A 14,882-nucleotide genomic window follows, 5' to 3' on the forward strand; every position below is an offset into this window, starting at 1 on the left:
CCAACACTCCAACTGAAACCCACTAAACTCACAAACAAGAGCTTCACTCACTTCATTACACTGTCATAAGTTGCGCAAAGTCCCGACTGACGGCCCTTTCCAGCTGAGACAAAGGTGAGTATTACAACAAATTGAGACTTTCCTCAAGAACACCTCGAGTATGTTGATTGAATTAGAGAATAACAACCTAATGACTTAGTTCCACTGTCCTAAAGAGTCGGCGCCCACCAACGGCTGTCAGGATGGCCGAGCGGTCTAAGGCGCCAGACTCAAGGAAGAACTCCTTCCCCAAAGGGACTTCTGGTCTCCAGTGGAGGCGTGGGTTCAAATCCCACTCCTGACATTACTTTTATCTGCATGTTGCTAATGATTTAGACATATTTGTATTGAACAACTTTGAAAACTTTAACAACTCGTGATTGTCTTTTGTTGCACAAAGCAAAAGACATGGCAACACTATTGCATAATCCTTCTCTACCATATACCATTGTGCTGCTGAGATAATGCTGCCGCAACATTCTTACGAGAATGCACCTCGGGCACTCCTGGCAGTAATTTCTGACCACGCGCACAACTGACCCTCCACATCAACTCACGTCAAGTGAGGTGGCCATGATGTGCATGCAAACGATTAGTTCGAAGCAATTTATTCCAAGCCTAAGACTTACTGTCTGGAGGAAGATGCAGAAAACAAACGGCTAAATAGTTGCAGCTGATCTAAAAGTGATTGCTGAAACAGAGTGGGACTTTGCTTAAACACGCCTGGAAAAATGTTGCTTTATTGAGGGTCAAAGGGTCTTTTCAGGTGTCCTTTTAGCGGCCCGGCTAGCTCAGTCGGTAGAGCATGAGACTCTTAATCTCAGGGTCGTGGGTTCGAGCCCCACGTTGGGAGGGGTCTTTTTTGATTATGGCCACACTGGAGAAGATCTGGGACCAACACAAAAACTGCAGAACAACTTGATTTCTTGTACAGCTGAAAATGAAAGTCACTGGGGGACTTTCATAGGGAACACCGAGGGTACTCGGTGTGTCATCTGGAAAGAGAAAAGTGGACAAGGTGATTTGGCGGCAGAACGAGGAACTTCAGGAGTGTATACAGAGAAAAAGGTTAGCTAAGAAGAAGTGGGACACTGCGAGGACTGAAGAGAGTCGACAAGAGTACAGGGAGATGCAGCGTAAGGTGAAGGTAGAGGTGGCAAAAAGCATATGAGGACTTGTATGCTAGGTTGGACACTAAAGAGGGAGGGGTGGATTTGTTCAGGTTGGTCAGACTAAGAGACAGAGATGGGAAGGATGTGCAGCAGGTTAGGGTGATTAATGATAAGGATGGAAATAAATTGACAAGTGCCAGGATTGTGATGGGAAGATGGAAGGAGAACTTTTTAAGAGTTAATCAATGAGGAAAATGAAAGGGAACAAAGAGTAGAAGATGTGACTGGTGTGGAGCAGGAAGTAGCCAAGATTAGTAAGAGTGAAGTGAGGAGGACGTTGAAGAGGATGAAGAGTGGAAAGGCAGCGGGTCCTGATGACATACCTGTGGAGGTATGAAAGTGTCTAGGAGAGGTGGCAGTAGAGTTTCTGACTAGTTTGTTTAACAAGATCTTGGAGAGTGAAAGGAGGGCTGAGGACTGGAGGAGAAGTGTACTGGTGCCCATTTTTAAGAACAAAGGAGATGAGCAGAGCTGTGGCAACTACAGAGGAATAAAGTTGATGAGCCACACAATGAAGTTGTGGGAAATAGTAGTGGAAGCTAGGCTAAGGGCAGAGGTGTTTGGCAGAGAAGTATGTTACAGTGATGGAGGACATGTATGAAAGCTGTAATACCGCAGTGAGGTGTGCTGTAGATGTGACAGAGGAGTTCAAGGTGGCGGTGGGTCTGCATCAAGGATCGGCTCTGAGCCCCTTCTTCCTTGCTCTGGTGGCGGACAGGCTGACAGATGAGGTTAGACTGGAATCTCCGTGGACTATGATGTTTGCGGATGACATTGTGATTTGTAGTGAGAACAGGGAGCAGGTGGAGGAAAATCTAGAGAGATGGAGGTCTGCTCTGGAAAACTGAGATGTGTGTCAATGAGAGGGACCTAGGTGGAACGGTGAGGTTACAGGGGGCAGAGGTGAAGAAGGTGCAGGACTTTAAGTACTTAGGGTCAACGGTTGAGAGCAACGGAGAGTGTGGAAAAGAGTTGAAGAGGCGACTGCAATCAGGTTGGAACGGGTGGACAAAAGTGTCAGGTGTGTTGTGTGATAAAAGAGTGTCAGCGAGAATGAAAGGAAGCCACCGTCTCAAGACAGTGGTGAGACCAGCGATGTTGTTCGGCTTAGAGACAGCGGCACTAAAGAAAACACAGGAGGCAGAGCTGGAGGTAGCAGAGCTTAAGATGTTGAGGTTCTCTTTGGGAGTAACAAAGATGGACAGGATCAAGAATGAGGCTAAACGGTTAGTTCAAAGCAATATACTCCAAGCCTAAGACTTACTGTCTGGAGGACAGTGTAAAAGGACAGTGATTTCACAAATTGGGATATGGAAACCGACTTTACCCGACTAGATACCACTCGGAGTACCGCAATTTTGTTGTCGTTTATACACGTAACCATGTTTCCAATCAGTTTTCTCAAACTGTGCATAAGCGTAACAAAAGGCTGCAAGCCCTACGATGGATGCTGAGGTTTTCGAAAAAGTAGCAATTCAGAAAATCCAGCTGCAACTGCAGCCAGACTTGGCTACCCGTACAAACGTTTTGCCAAACAATATCGATCATCTAACCAACACTCCAACTGAAACCCACTAAACTCACAAACAAGAGCTTCACTCACTTCATTACACTGTCATAAGTTGCGCAAAGTCCCGACTGACGGCCCTTTCCAGCTGAGACAAAGGTGAGTATTACAACAAATTGAGACTTTCCTCAAGAACACCTCGAGTATGTTGATTGAATTAGAGAATAACAACCTAATGACTTAGTTCCACTGTCCTAAAGAGTCGGCGCCCACCAACGGCTGTCAGGATGGCCGAGCGGTCTAAGGCGCCAGACTCAAGGAAGAACTCCTTCCCCAAAGGGACTTCTGGTCTCCAGTGGAGGCGTGGGTTCAAATCCCACTCCTGACATTACTTTTATCTGCATGTTGCTAATGATTTAGACATATTTGTATTGAACAACTTTGAAAACTTTAACAACTCGTGATTGTCTTTTGTTGCACAAAGCAAAAGACATGGCAACACTATTGCATAATCCTTCTCTACCATATACCATTGTGCTGCTGAGATAATGCTGCCGCAACATTCTTACGAGAATGCACCTCGGGCACTCCTGGCAGTAATTTCTGACCACGCGCACAACTGACCCTCCACATCAACTCACGTCAAGTGAGGTGGCCATGATGTGCATGCAAACGATTAGTTCGAAGCAATTTATTCCAAGCTTAAGACTTACTGTCTGGAGGAAGATGCAGAAATCAAACGGCTAAATAGTTGCAGCTGATCTAAAAGTGATTGCTGAAACAGAGTGGGACTTTGCTTAAACACGCCTGGAAAAATGTTGCTTTATTGAGGGTCAAAGGGTCTTTTCAGGTGTCCTTTTAGCGGCCCGGCTAGCTCAGTCGGTAGAGCATGAGACTCTTAATCTCAGGGTCGTGGGTTCGAGCCCCACGTTGGGCGGGGACTTTTTTGATTATGGCCACACTGGAGAAGATCTGGGACCAACACAAAAACTGCAGAACAACTTGATTTTATGTACAGCTGAAAATGAAAGTCACTGGGGGACTGTCACTGGGGGACTTTCATAGGGAACACCGAGGGTACTCGGTGTGTCATCTGGAAAGAGGAAAGTGGACAAGGTGATTTGGCGGCAGAACGAGGAACTTCAGGAGTGTATACAGAGAAAAAGGTTAGCTAAGAAGAAGTGGGACACTGCGAGGACTGAAGAGAGTCGACAAGAGTACAGGGAGATGCAGCGTAAGGTGAAGGTAGACGTGGCAAAGAGCATATGAGGACTTGTATGCTAGGTTGGACACTAAAGAGGGGGAGGTGGATTTGTTCAGGTTGGCCAGACTAAGAGACAGAGATGGGAAGGATGTGCAGCAGGTTAGGGTGATTAATGATAAGGATGGAAATAAATTGACAGATGCCAGGATTGTGATGGGAAGATGGAAGGAGAACTTTTTAAGAGTTAATCAATGAGGAAAATGAAAGGGAACAAAGAGTAGAAGAGGTGACTGGTGTGGAGCAGTAAGTAGCCAAGATTAGTAAGAGTGAAGTGAGGAGGACGTTGAAGAGGATGAAGAGTGGAAAGGCAGCGGGTCCTGATGACATACCTGTGGAGGTATGAAAGTGTCTAGGAGAGGTGGCAGTAGAGTTTCTGACTAGTTTGTTTAACAAGATCTTGGAGAGTGAGAGGAGGGCCGAGGACTGGAGGAGAAGTGTACTGGTGCCCATTTTTAAGAACAAGGGAGATGAGCAGAGCTGTGGCAACTACAGAGGAAGAAAGTTGATGAGCCACACAATGAAGTTGTGGGAAATAGTAGTGGAAGCTAGGCTAAGGGCAGAGGTGAGCAATATGGTTTCATGCCTAGAAAATGTCCAACAGATGAAGTATTTGCTTTGAGGATGCCGATGGAGAAATACAGAGAAGGTCATGGGGAGTTGCATTGTGTCTTCGTAGACTTAGAGAAAGCGTATGACAGGGTGCCGAGAGAGGAGCTGTGGTATTGTATGAGGAATTCTGGAGTGGCAGAGAAGTATGTTACAGTGATGGAGGACATGTATGAAAGCTGTAAGACCGCGGTGAGGTGTGCTGTAGATGTGACAGAGGAGTTCAAGGTGGCGGTGGGTCTGGATCAAGGATCGGCTCTGAGCCCCTTCTTCCTAGCTCTGGTGGCGGACAGGCTGACAGATAAGGTTAGACTGGAATCTCCGTGGACTATGATGTTTGCGGATGACATTGTGATTTGTAGTGAGAACAGGGAGCAGGTGGAGGAAAATCTAGAGAGATGGAGGTCTGCTCTGGAAAACTGAGATGTGTGTCAATGAGAGGGACCCAGGTGGAACGGTGAGGTTACAGGGGGCAGAGGTGAAGAAGGTGCAGGACTTTAAGTACTTAGGGTCAACGGTTCAGAGCAACGGAGAGTGTGGAAAAGAGTTGAAGAGGCGACTGCAATCAGGTTGGAACGGGTGGACAAAAGTGTCAGGTGTGTTGTGTGATAAAAGAGTGTCAGCGAGAATGAAAGGAAGCCACCGTCTCAAGACAGTGGTGAGACCAGCGATGTTGTTCGGCTTAGAGACAGCGGCACTAAAGAAAACACAGGAGGCAGAGCTGGAGGTAGCAGAGCTTAAGATGTTGAGGTTCTCTTTGGGAGTAACAAAGATGGACAGGATCAAGAATGAGGCTAAACGGTTAGTTCAAAGCAATATACTCCAAGCCTAAGACTTACTGTCTGGAGGACAGTGTAAAAGGACAGTGATTTCACAAATTGGGATATGGAAACCGACTTTACCCGACTAGATACCACTCGGAGTACCGCAATTTTGTTGTCGTTTATACACGTAACCATGTTTCCAATCAGTTTTCTCAAACTGTGCATAAGCGTAACAAAAGGCTGCAAGCCCTACGATGGATGCTGAGGTTTTCGAAAAAGTAGCAATTCAGAAAATCCAGCTGCAACTGCAGCCAGACTTGGCTACCCGTACAAACGTTTTGCCAAACAATATCGATCATCTAACCAACACTCCAACTGAAACCCACTAAACTCACAAACAAGAGCTTCACTCACTTCATTACACTGTCATAAGTTGCGCAAAGTCCCGACTGACGGCCCTTTCCAGCTGAGACAAAGGTGAGTATTACAACAAATTGAGACTTTCCTCAAGAACACCTCGAGTATGTTGATTGAATTAGAGAATAACAACCTAATGACTTAGTTCCACTGTCCTAAAGAGTCGGCGCCCACCAACGGCTGTCAGGATGGCCGAGCGGTCTAAGGCGCCAGACTCAAGGAAGAACTCCTTCCCCAAAGGGACTTCTGGTCTCCAGTGGAGGCGTGGGTTCAAATCCCACTCCTGACATTACTTTTATCTGCATGTTGCTAATGATTTAGACATATTTGTATTGAACAACTTTGAAAACTTTAACAACTCGTGATTGTCTTTTGTTGCACAAAGCAAAAGACATGGCAACACTATTGCATAATCCTTCTCTACCATATACCATTGTGCTGCTGAGATAATGCTGCCGCAACATTCTTACGAGAATGCACCTCGGGCACTCCTGGCAGTAATTTCTGACCACGCGCACAACTGACCCTCCACATCAACTCACGTCAAGTGAGGTGGCCATGATGTGCATGCAAACGATTAGTTCGAAGCAATTTATTCCAAGCTTAAGACTTACTGTCTGGAGGAAGATGCAGAAATCAAACGGCTAAATAGTTGCAGCTGATCTAAAAGTGATTGCTGAAACAGAGTGGGACTTTGCTTAAACACGCCTGGAAAAATGTTGCTTTATTGAGGGTCAAAGGGTCTTTTCAGGTGTCCTTTTAGCGGCCCGGCTAGCTCAGTCGGTAGAGCATGAGACTCTTAATCTCAGGGTCGTGGGTTCGAGCCCCACGTTGGGCGGGGACTTTTTTGATTATGGCCACACTGGAGAAGATCTGGGACCAACACAAAAACTGCAGAACAACTTGATTTTATGTACAGCTGAAAATGAAAGTCACTGGGGGACTTTCATAGGGAACACCGAGGGTACTCGGTGTGTCATCTGGAAAGAGGAAAGTGGACAAGGTGATTTGGCGGCAGAACGAGGAACTTCAGGAGTGTATACAGAGAAAAAGGTTAGCTAAGAAGAAGTGGGACACTGCGAGGACTGAAGAGAGTCGACAAGAGTACAGGGAGATGCAGCGTAAGGTGAAGGTAGACGTGGCAAAGAGCATATGAGGACTTGTATGCTAGGTTGGACACTAAAGAGGGGGAGGTGGATTTGTTCAGGTTGGCCAGACTAAGAGACACAGATGGGAAGGATGTGCAGCAGGTTAGGGTGATTAATGATAAGGATGGAAATAAATTGACAGATGCCAGGATTGTGATGGGAAGATGGAAGGAGAACTTTTTAAGAGTTAATCAATGAGGAAAATGAAAGGGAACAAAGAGTAGAAGAGGGGACTGGTGTGGAGCAGTAAGTAGCCAAGATTAGTAAGAGTGAAGTGAGGAGGACGTTGAAGAGGATGAAGAGTGGAAAGGCAGCGGGTCCTGATGACATACCTGTGGAGGTATGAAAGTGTCTAGGAGAGGTGGCAGTAGAGTTTCTGACTAGTTTGTTTAACAAGATCTTGGAGAGTGAGAGGAGGGCCGAGGACTGGAGGAGAAGTGTACTGGTGCCCATTTTTAAGAACAAGGGAGATGAGCAGAGCTGTGGCAACTACAGAGGAAGAAAGTTGATGAGCCACACAATGAAGTTGTGGGAAATAGTAGTGGAAGCTAGGCTAAGGGCAGAGGTGAGCAATATGGTTTCATGCCTAGAAAATGTCCAACAGATGAAGTATTTGCTTTGAGGATGCCGATGGAGAAATACAGAGAAGGTCATGGGGAGTTGCATTGTGTCTTCGTAGACTTAGAGAAAGCGTATGACAGGGTGCCGAGAGAGGAGCTGTGGTATTGTATGAGGAATTCTGGAGTGGCAGAGAAGTATGTTACAGTGATGGAGGACATGTATGAAAGCTGTAAGACCGCGGTGAGGTGTGCTGTAGATGTGACAGAGGAGTTCAAGGTGGCGGTGGGTCTGGATCAAGGATCGGCTCTGAGCCCCTTCTTCCTAGCTCTGGTGGCGGACAGGCTGACAGATGAGGTTAGACTGGAATCTCCGTGGACTATGATGTTTGCGGATGACATTGTGATTTGTAGTGAGAACAGGGAGCAGGTGGAGGAAAATCTAGAGAGATGGAGGTCTGCTCTGGAAAACTGAGATGTGTGTCAATGAGAGGGACCCAGGTGGAACGGTGAGGTTACAGGGGGCAGAGGTGAAGAAGGTGCAGGACTTTAAGTACTTAGGGTCAACGGTTCAGAGCAACGGAGAGTGTGGAAAAGAGTTGAAGAGGCGACTGCAATCAGGTTGGAACGGGTGGAAAAAAGTGTCAGGTGTGTTGTGTGATAAAAGAGTGTCAGCGAGAATGAAAGGAAGCCACCGTCTCAAGACAGTGGTGAGACCAGCGATGTTGTTCGGCTTAGAGACAGCGGCACTAAAGAAAACACAGGAGGCAGAGCTGGAGGTAGCAGAGCTTAAGATGTTGAGGTTCTCTTTGGGAGTAACGAGGATGGACAGGATCAAGAATGAGGACAAACGGTTAGTTCAAAGCAATATACTCCAAGCCTAAGACTTACTGTCTGGAGGAAGTTGCAGAAAACAAACGGCTAAATAGTTGCAGCTGATGTAAGAGCGATTGCTGAAACAAAGTGGGACTTTGCTCAAAGACGCCTGGAAATATGTTGCTTCATTGAAGGTCAAAGGGTCTTTTCAGGGTTCTCTTTGAGGCCCGGCTAGCTCAGGTGGTAGAGCATGAGACTTTTAATCTCAGGGTCGTGGGTTCGAGCCCCACGTTATGTGTGGTGCTTTTAATACGGCCACACTGGATAAGATCTGGGACCAACACTAAAACTCCACAAAACCTTGATTTCTTGTACAGCTGAAAATGAAAGTCACTTCCTGCAATTACACACAGTAAAGTAGCCAAATTACAGTCGGCTTTCTCAAGGGAGGTGATTTCACAAATTGGGATATGGAAACCGACTTTACCCGACTAGATACCACTCGGAGTACCGCAATTTTGTTGTCGTTTATACACGTAACCATGTTTCCAATCAGTTTTCTCAAACTGTGCATAAGCGTAACAAAAGGCTGCAAGCCCTACGATGGATGCTGAGGTTTTCGAAAAAGTAGTAATTCAGAAAATCCAGCTGCAACTGCAGCCAGACTTGGCTACCCGTACAAACGTTTTGCCAAACAATATCGATCATCTAACCAACACTCCAACTGAAACCCACTAAACTATCAAACAAGAGCTTCACTCACTTCATTACACTGTCATAAGTTGCGCAAAGTCCCGACTGACGGCCCTTTCCAGCTGAGACAAAGGTGAGTATTGCAACAAATTGAGACTTTCCTCAAGAACACCTCGAGTATGTTGATTGAATTAGAGAATAACAACCTAATGACTTAGTTCCACTGTCCTAAAGAGTCGGCGCCCACCAACAACTGTCAGGATGGCCGAGCGGTCTAAGGCGCCAGACTCAAGGAAGAACTTTTTCCCCAAAGGGACTTCTGGTCTCCAGTGGAGGCGTGGGTTCAAATCCCACTCCTGACATTACTTTTATCTGCATGTTGCTAATGATTTAGACATAATTGTATTGAACAAATTTGAAAACTTTAACAACTCGTGATTGTCTTTTGTTGCACAAAGCAAAAGACATGGCAACACTATTGCATAATCCTTCTCTACCATATACCATTGTGCTGCTGAGATAATGCTGCCGCAACTTTCTTACGAGAATGCACCTCGGGCACTCCTGGCAGTAATTTCTGACCACGCGCACAACTGACCCTCCACATCAACTCACGTCAAGTGAGGTGGCCATGATGTGCATGCAAACGATTAGTTCGAAGCAATTTATTCCAAGCCTAAGACTTACTGTCTGGAGGAAGATGCAGAAATCAAACGGCTAAATAGTTGCAGCTGATCTAAAAGTGATTGCTGAAACAGAGTGGGACTTTGCTTAAACACGCCTGGAAAAATGTTGCTTTATTGAGGGTCAAAGGGTCTTTTCAGGTGTCCTTTTAGCGGCCCGGCTAGCTCAGTCGGTAGAGCATGAGACTCTTAATCTCAGGGTCGTGGGTTCGAGCCCCACGTTGGGGGGGGTCTTTTTTGATTATGGCCACACTGGAGAAGATCTGGGACCAACACTAAAACTGCACAAAACCTTGATTTCTTGTACAGCTGAAATTGAAAGTCACTTCCTGCAATTACACACAGTAAAGTAGCCAAATTACAGTCGGCTTTCTCAGGTGAGGTGATTTCACAAATTGGGATATGGAAACCGACTTTACCCGACTAGATACCACTCGGAGTACCGCAACTTTGTTGTCGTTTATACACGTAACCATGTTTCCAATCAGTTTTCTCAAACTGTGCATAAGCGTAACAAAAGGCTGCAAGCCCTACGATGGATGCTGAGGTTTTCGAAAAAGTAGCAATTCAGAAAATCCAGCTGCAACTGCAGCCAGACTTGGCTACCCGTACAAACGTTTTGCCAAACAATATCGATCATCTAACCAACACTCCAACTGAAACCCACTAAACTCACAAACAAGAGCTTCACTCACTTCATTACACTGTCATAAGTTGCGCAAAGTCCCGACTGACGGCCCTTTCCAGCTGAGACAAAGGTGAGTATTACAACAAATTGAGACTTTCCTCAAGAACACCTCGAGTATGTTGATTGAATTAGAGAATAACAACCTAATGACTTAGTTCCACTCTCCTAAAGAGTCGGCGCCCACCAACGGCTGTCAGGATGGCCGAGCGGTCTAAGGCGCCAGACTCAAGGAAGAACTCCTTCCCCAAAGGGACTTCTGGTCTCCAGTGGAGGCGTGGGTTCAAATCCCACTCCTGACATTACTTTTATCTGCATGTTGCTAATGATTTAGACATATTTGTATTGAACAACTTTGAAAACTTTAACAACTCGTGATTGTCTTTTGTTGCACAAAGCAAAAGACATGGCAACACTATTGCATAATCCTTCTCTACCATATACCATTGTGCTGCTGAGATAATGCTGCCGCAACATTCTTACGAGAATGCACCTCGGGCACTCCTGGCAGTAATTTCTGACCACGCGCACAACTGACCCTCCACATCAACTCACGTCAAGTGAGGTGGCCATGATGTGCATGCAAACGATTAGTTCGAAGCAATTTATTCCAAGCCTAAGACTTACTGTCTGGAGGAAGATGCAGAAAACAAACGGCTAAATAGTTGCAGCTGATCTAAAAGTGATTGCTGAAACAGAGTGGGACTTTGCTTAAACACGCCTGGAAAAATGTTGCTTTATTGAGGGTCAAAGGGTCTTTTCAGGTGTCCTTTTAGCGGCCCGGCTAGCTCAGTCGGTAGAGCATGAGACTCTTAATCTCAGGGTCGTGGGTTCGAGCCCCACGTTGGGCGGGGTCTTTTTTGATTATGGCCACACTGGAGAAGATCTGGGACCAACACAAAAACTGCAGAACAACTTGATTTCTTGTACAGCTGAAAATGAAAGTCACTGGGGGACTTTCATAGGGAACACCGAGGGTACTCGGTGTGTCATCTGGAAAGAGGAAAGTGGACAAGGTGATTTGGCGGCAGAACGAGGAACTTCAGGAGTGTATACAGAGAAAAAGGTTAGCTAAGAAGAAGTGGGACACTGCGAGGACTGAAGAGAGTCGACAAGAGTACAGGGAGATGCAGCGTAAGGTGAAGGTAGAGGTGGCAAAGAGCATATGAGGACTTGTATGCTAGGTTGGACACTAAAGAGGGAGGGGTGGATTTGTTCAGGTTGGCCAGACTAAGAGACAGAGATGGGAAGGATTTGCAGCAGGTTAGGGTGATTAATGATAAGGATGGAAATAAATTGACAGGTGCCAGGATTGTGATGGGAAGATGGAAGGAGAACTTTTTAAGAGTTAATCAATGAGGAAAATGAAAGGGAACAAAGAGTAGAAGAGGTGACTGGTGTGGAGCAGGAAGTAGCCAAGATTAGTAAGAGTGAAGTGAGGAGGACGTTGAAGAGGATGAAGAGTGGAAAGGCAGCGGGTCCTGATGACATACCTGTGGAGGTATGAAAGTGTCTAGGAGAGGTGGCAGTAGAGTTTCTGACTAGTTTGTTTAACAAGATCTTGGAGAGTGAAAGGAGGGCTGAGGACTGGAGGAGAAGTGTACTGGTGCCCATTTTTAAGAACAAAGGAGATGAGCAGAGCTGTGGCAACTACAGAGGAATAAAGTTGATGAGCCACACAATGAAGTTGTGGGAAATAGTAGTGGAAGCTAGGCTAAGGGCAGAGGTGAGCAATATGGTTTCATGCCTAGAAAGAGTCCAACAGATGAAGTATTTGCTTTGAGGATGCCGATGGAGAAATACAGAGAAGGTCATGGGGAGTTGCATTGTGTCTTCGTAGACTTAGAGAAAGCGTATGACAGGGTGCCGAGAGAGGAGCTGTGGTATTGTATGAGGAATTCTGGAGTGGCAGAGAAGTATGTTAGAGTGATGGAGGACATGTATGAAAGCTGTAAGACCGCGGTGAGGTGTGCTGTAGATGTGACAGAGGAGTTCAAGGTGGCGGTGGGTCTGCATCAAGGATCGGCTCTTAGCCCCTTCTTCATAGCTCTGGTGGCGGACAGGCTGACAGATGAGGTTAGACTGGAATCTCCGTGGACTATGATGTTTGCGGATGACATTGTGATTTGTAGTGAGAACAGGGAGCAGGTGGAGGAAAATCTAGAGAGATGGAGGTCTGCTCTGGAAAACTGAGATGTGTGTCAATGAGAGGGACCCAGGTGGAACGGTGAGGTTACAGGGGGCAGAGGTGAAGAAGGTGCAGGACTTTAAGTACTTAGGGTCAACGGTTCAGAGCAACGGAGAGTGTGGAAAAGAGTTGAAGAGGCGACTGCAATCAGGTTGGAACGGGTGGAAAAAAGTGTCAGGTGGGTTGTGTGATAAAAGAGTGTCAGCGAGAATGAAAGGAAGCCACCGTCTCAAGACAGTGGTGAGACCAGCGATGTTGTTCGGCTTAGAGACAGCGGCACTAAAGAAAACACAGGAGGCAGAGCTGGAGGTAGCAGAGCTTAAGATGTTGAGGTTCTCTTTGGGAGTAACGAGGATGGACAGGATCAAGAATGAGGACAAACGGTTAGTTCAAAGCAATATACTCCAAGCCTAAGACTTACTGTCTGGAGGAAGTTGCAGAAAACAAACGGCTAAATAGTTGCAGCTGATGTAAGAGCGATTGCTGAAACAAAGTGGGACTTTGCTCAAAGACGCCTGGAAATATGTTGCTTCATTGAAGGTCAAAGGGTCTTTTCAGGGTCCTCTTTGAGGCCCGGCTATCTCAGGCGGTAGAGCATGAGAGTTTTAATCTCAGGGTCGTGGGTTCAAGCCCCACGTTTTGTGTGGTGCTTTTAATACGGCCACACTGGATAAGATCTGGGACCAACACTAAAACTCCACAAAACCTTGATTTCTTGTACAGCTGAAAATGAAAGTCACTTCCTGCAATTACACACAGTAAAGTAGCCAAATTACAGTCGGCTTTCTCAGGGGAGGTGATTTCACAAATTGGGATATGGAAACCGACTTTACCCGACTAGATACCACTCGGAGTACCGCAATTTTGTTGTCGTTTATACACGTAACCAAGTTTCCAATCAGCTTTCTCAAACTGTGCATAAGCGTAACAAAAGGCTGCAAGCCCTACGATGGATGATGAGGTTTTCGAAAAAGTAGCAACTCAGAAAATCGAAAATCGAGGAGAAGTGTACTGGTGCCCATTTTTAAGAACAAGGGAGATGAGCAGAGCTGTGGCAACTACAGAGGAATAAAGTTGATGAGCCACACAATGAAGTTGTGGGAAATAGTAGTGGAAGCTAGGCTAAGGGCAGAGGTGAGCAATATGGTTTCATGCCTAGAAAGAGTCCAACAGATGAAGTATTTGCTTTGAGGATGCCGATGGAGAAATACAGAGAAGGTCATGGGGAGTTGCATTGTGTCTTCGTAGACTTAGAGAAATCGTATGACAGGGTGCCGAGAGAGGAGCTGTGGTATTGTATGAGGAATTCTGGAGTGGCAGAGAAGTATGTTACAGTGATGGAGGACATGTATGAAAGCTGTAAGACCGTGGTGAGGTGTGCTGTAGATGTGACAGAGGAGTTCAAGGTGGCGGTGGGTCTGCATCAAGGATCGGCTCTGAGCCCCTTCTTCCTTGCTCTGGTGGCGGACAGGCTGACAGATGAGGTTAGACTGGGATCTCCGTGGACTATGATGTTTGCGGATGACATTGTGATTTGTAGTGAGAACAGGGAGCAGGTGGAGGAAAATCTAGAGAGATGGAGGTCTGCTCTGGAAAACTGAGATGTGTGTCAATGAGAGGGACCTAGGTGGAACGGTGAGGTTACAGGGGGCAGAGGTGAAGAAGGTGCAGGACTTTAAGTACTTAGGGTCAACGGTTCAGAGCAACGGAGAGTGTGGAAAAGAGTTGAAGAGGCGACTGCAATCAGGTTGGAACGGGTGGACAAAAGTGTCAGGTGTGTTGTGTGATAAAAGAGTGTCAGCGAGAATGAAAGGAAGCCACCGTCTCAAGACAGTGGTGAGACCAGCGATGTTGTTCGGCTTAGAGACAGCGGCACTGAAGAAAACACAGGAGGCAGAGCTGGAGGTAGCAGAGCTTAAGATGTTGAGGTTCTGTTTGGGAGTAACGAGGATGGACAGGATCAAGAATGAGGACAAACGGTTAGTTCTAAGCAATATACTCCAAGCCTAAGACTTACTGTCTGGAGGAAGTTGCAGAAAACAAACGGCTAAATAGTTGCAGCTGATGTAAGAGCGATTGCTGAAACAAAGTGGGTCTTTGCTCAAAGACGCCTGGAAATATGTTGCTTCATTGAAGGTCAAAGGGTCTTTTCAGGGTCCTCTTTGAGGCCCGGCTAGCTCAGGCGGTAGAGCATGAGAGTTTTAATTTCAGGGTCGTGGGTTCGAGCCCCACGTTTTGTGTGGTGCTTTTAATACGGCCACACTGGATAAGATCTGGGACCAACACTAAAACTCCACAAAACCTTGATTTCTTGTACAGCTGAAAATGAAAGTCACTTCCTGC

General features: G+C 46.3%; 10 non-coding genes across 10 annotated transcripts; all 10 read left to right on the plus strand.

Annotated features, from left to right (window-relative positions):
- The first annotated feature begins 236 nt into the window (after positions 1-236).
- On the plus strand, positions 237-343 carry trnal-caa (transfer RNA leucine (anticodon CAA)). Its single transcript has 2 exons — positions 237-274; positions 299-343. It is a non-coding gene; the product is annotated as a tRNA-Leu (tRNA).
- A 476-nt stretch (positions 344-819) lies between these two features.
- On the plus strand, positions 820-892 carry trnak-cuu (transfer RNA lysine (anticodon CUU)). Its single transcript has one exon. It is a non-coding gene; the product is annotated as a tRNA-Lys (tRNA).
- A 2,107-nt stretch (positions 893-2,999) lies between these two features.
- trnal-caa (transfer RNA leucine (anticodon CAA)) lies at positions 3,000-3,106 on the plus strand. Its single transcript has 2 exons — positions 3,000-3,037; positions 3,062-3,106. It is a non-coding gene; the product is annotated as a tRNA-Leu (tRNA).
- A 476-nt stretch (positions 3,107-3,582) lies between these two features.
- trnak-cuu (transfer RNA lysine (anticodon CUU)) lies at positions 3,583-3,655 on the plus strand. The gene has a single exon. It is a non-coding gene; the product is annotated as a tRNA-Lys (tRNA).
- A 2,296-nt stretch (positions 3,656-5,951) lies between these two features.
- On the plus strand, positions 5,952-6,058 carry trnal-caa (transfer RNA leucine (anticodon CAA)). The gene is made up of 2 exons: positions 5,952-5,989; positions 6,014-6,058. It is a non-coding gene; the product is annotated as a tRNA-Leu (tRNA).
- Positions 6,059-6,534: 476 nt separating this feature from the next.
- Positions 6,535-6,607, plus strand: trnak-cuu (transfer RNA lysine (anticodon CUU)). The gene has a single exon. It is a non-coding gene; the product is annotated as a tRNA-Lys (tRNA).
- A 2,631-nt stretch (positions 6,608-9,238) lies between these two features.
- On the plus strand, positions 9,239-9,345 carry trnal-caa (transfer RNA leucine (anticodon CAA)). The gene is made up of 2 exons: positions 9,239-9,276; positions 9,301-9,345. It is a non-coding gene; the product is annotated as a tRNA-Leu (tRNA).
- A 476-nt stretch (positions 9,346-9,821) lies between these two features.
- trnak-cuu (transfer RNA lysine (anticodon CUU)) lies at positions 9,822-9,894 on the plus strand. The gene has a single exon. It is a non-coding gene; the product is annotated as a tRNA-Lys (tRNA).
- A 652-nt stretch (positions 9,895-10,546) lies between these two features.
- trnal-caa (transfer RNA leucine (anticodon CAA)) lies at positions 10,547-10,653 on the plus strand. The gene is made up of 2 exons: positions 10,547-10,584; positions 10,609-10,653. It is a non-coding gene; the product is annotated as a tRNA-Leu (tRNA).
- Positions 10,654-11,129: 476 nt separating this feature from the next.
- On the plus strand, positions 11,130-11,202 carry trnak-cuu (transfer RNA lysine (anticodon CUU)). The gene has a single exon. It is a non-coding gene; the product is annotated as a tRNA-Lys (tRNA).
- Positions 11,203-14,882: the final 3,680 nt, after the last annotated feature.

The sequence above is a fragment of the Channa argus genome, unplaced genomic scaffold (assembly GCF_033026475.1).
Source record: "Channa argus isolate prfri unplaced genomic scaffold, Channa argus male v1.0 Contig093, whole genome shotgun sequence".
NCBI classification, from domain to species: Eukaryota; Metazoa; Chordata; class Actinopteri; order Anabantiformes; family Channidae; genus Channa; species Channa argus.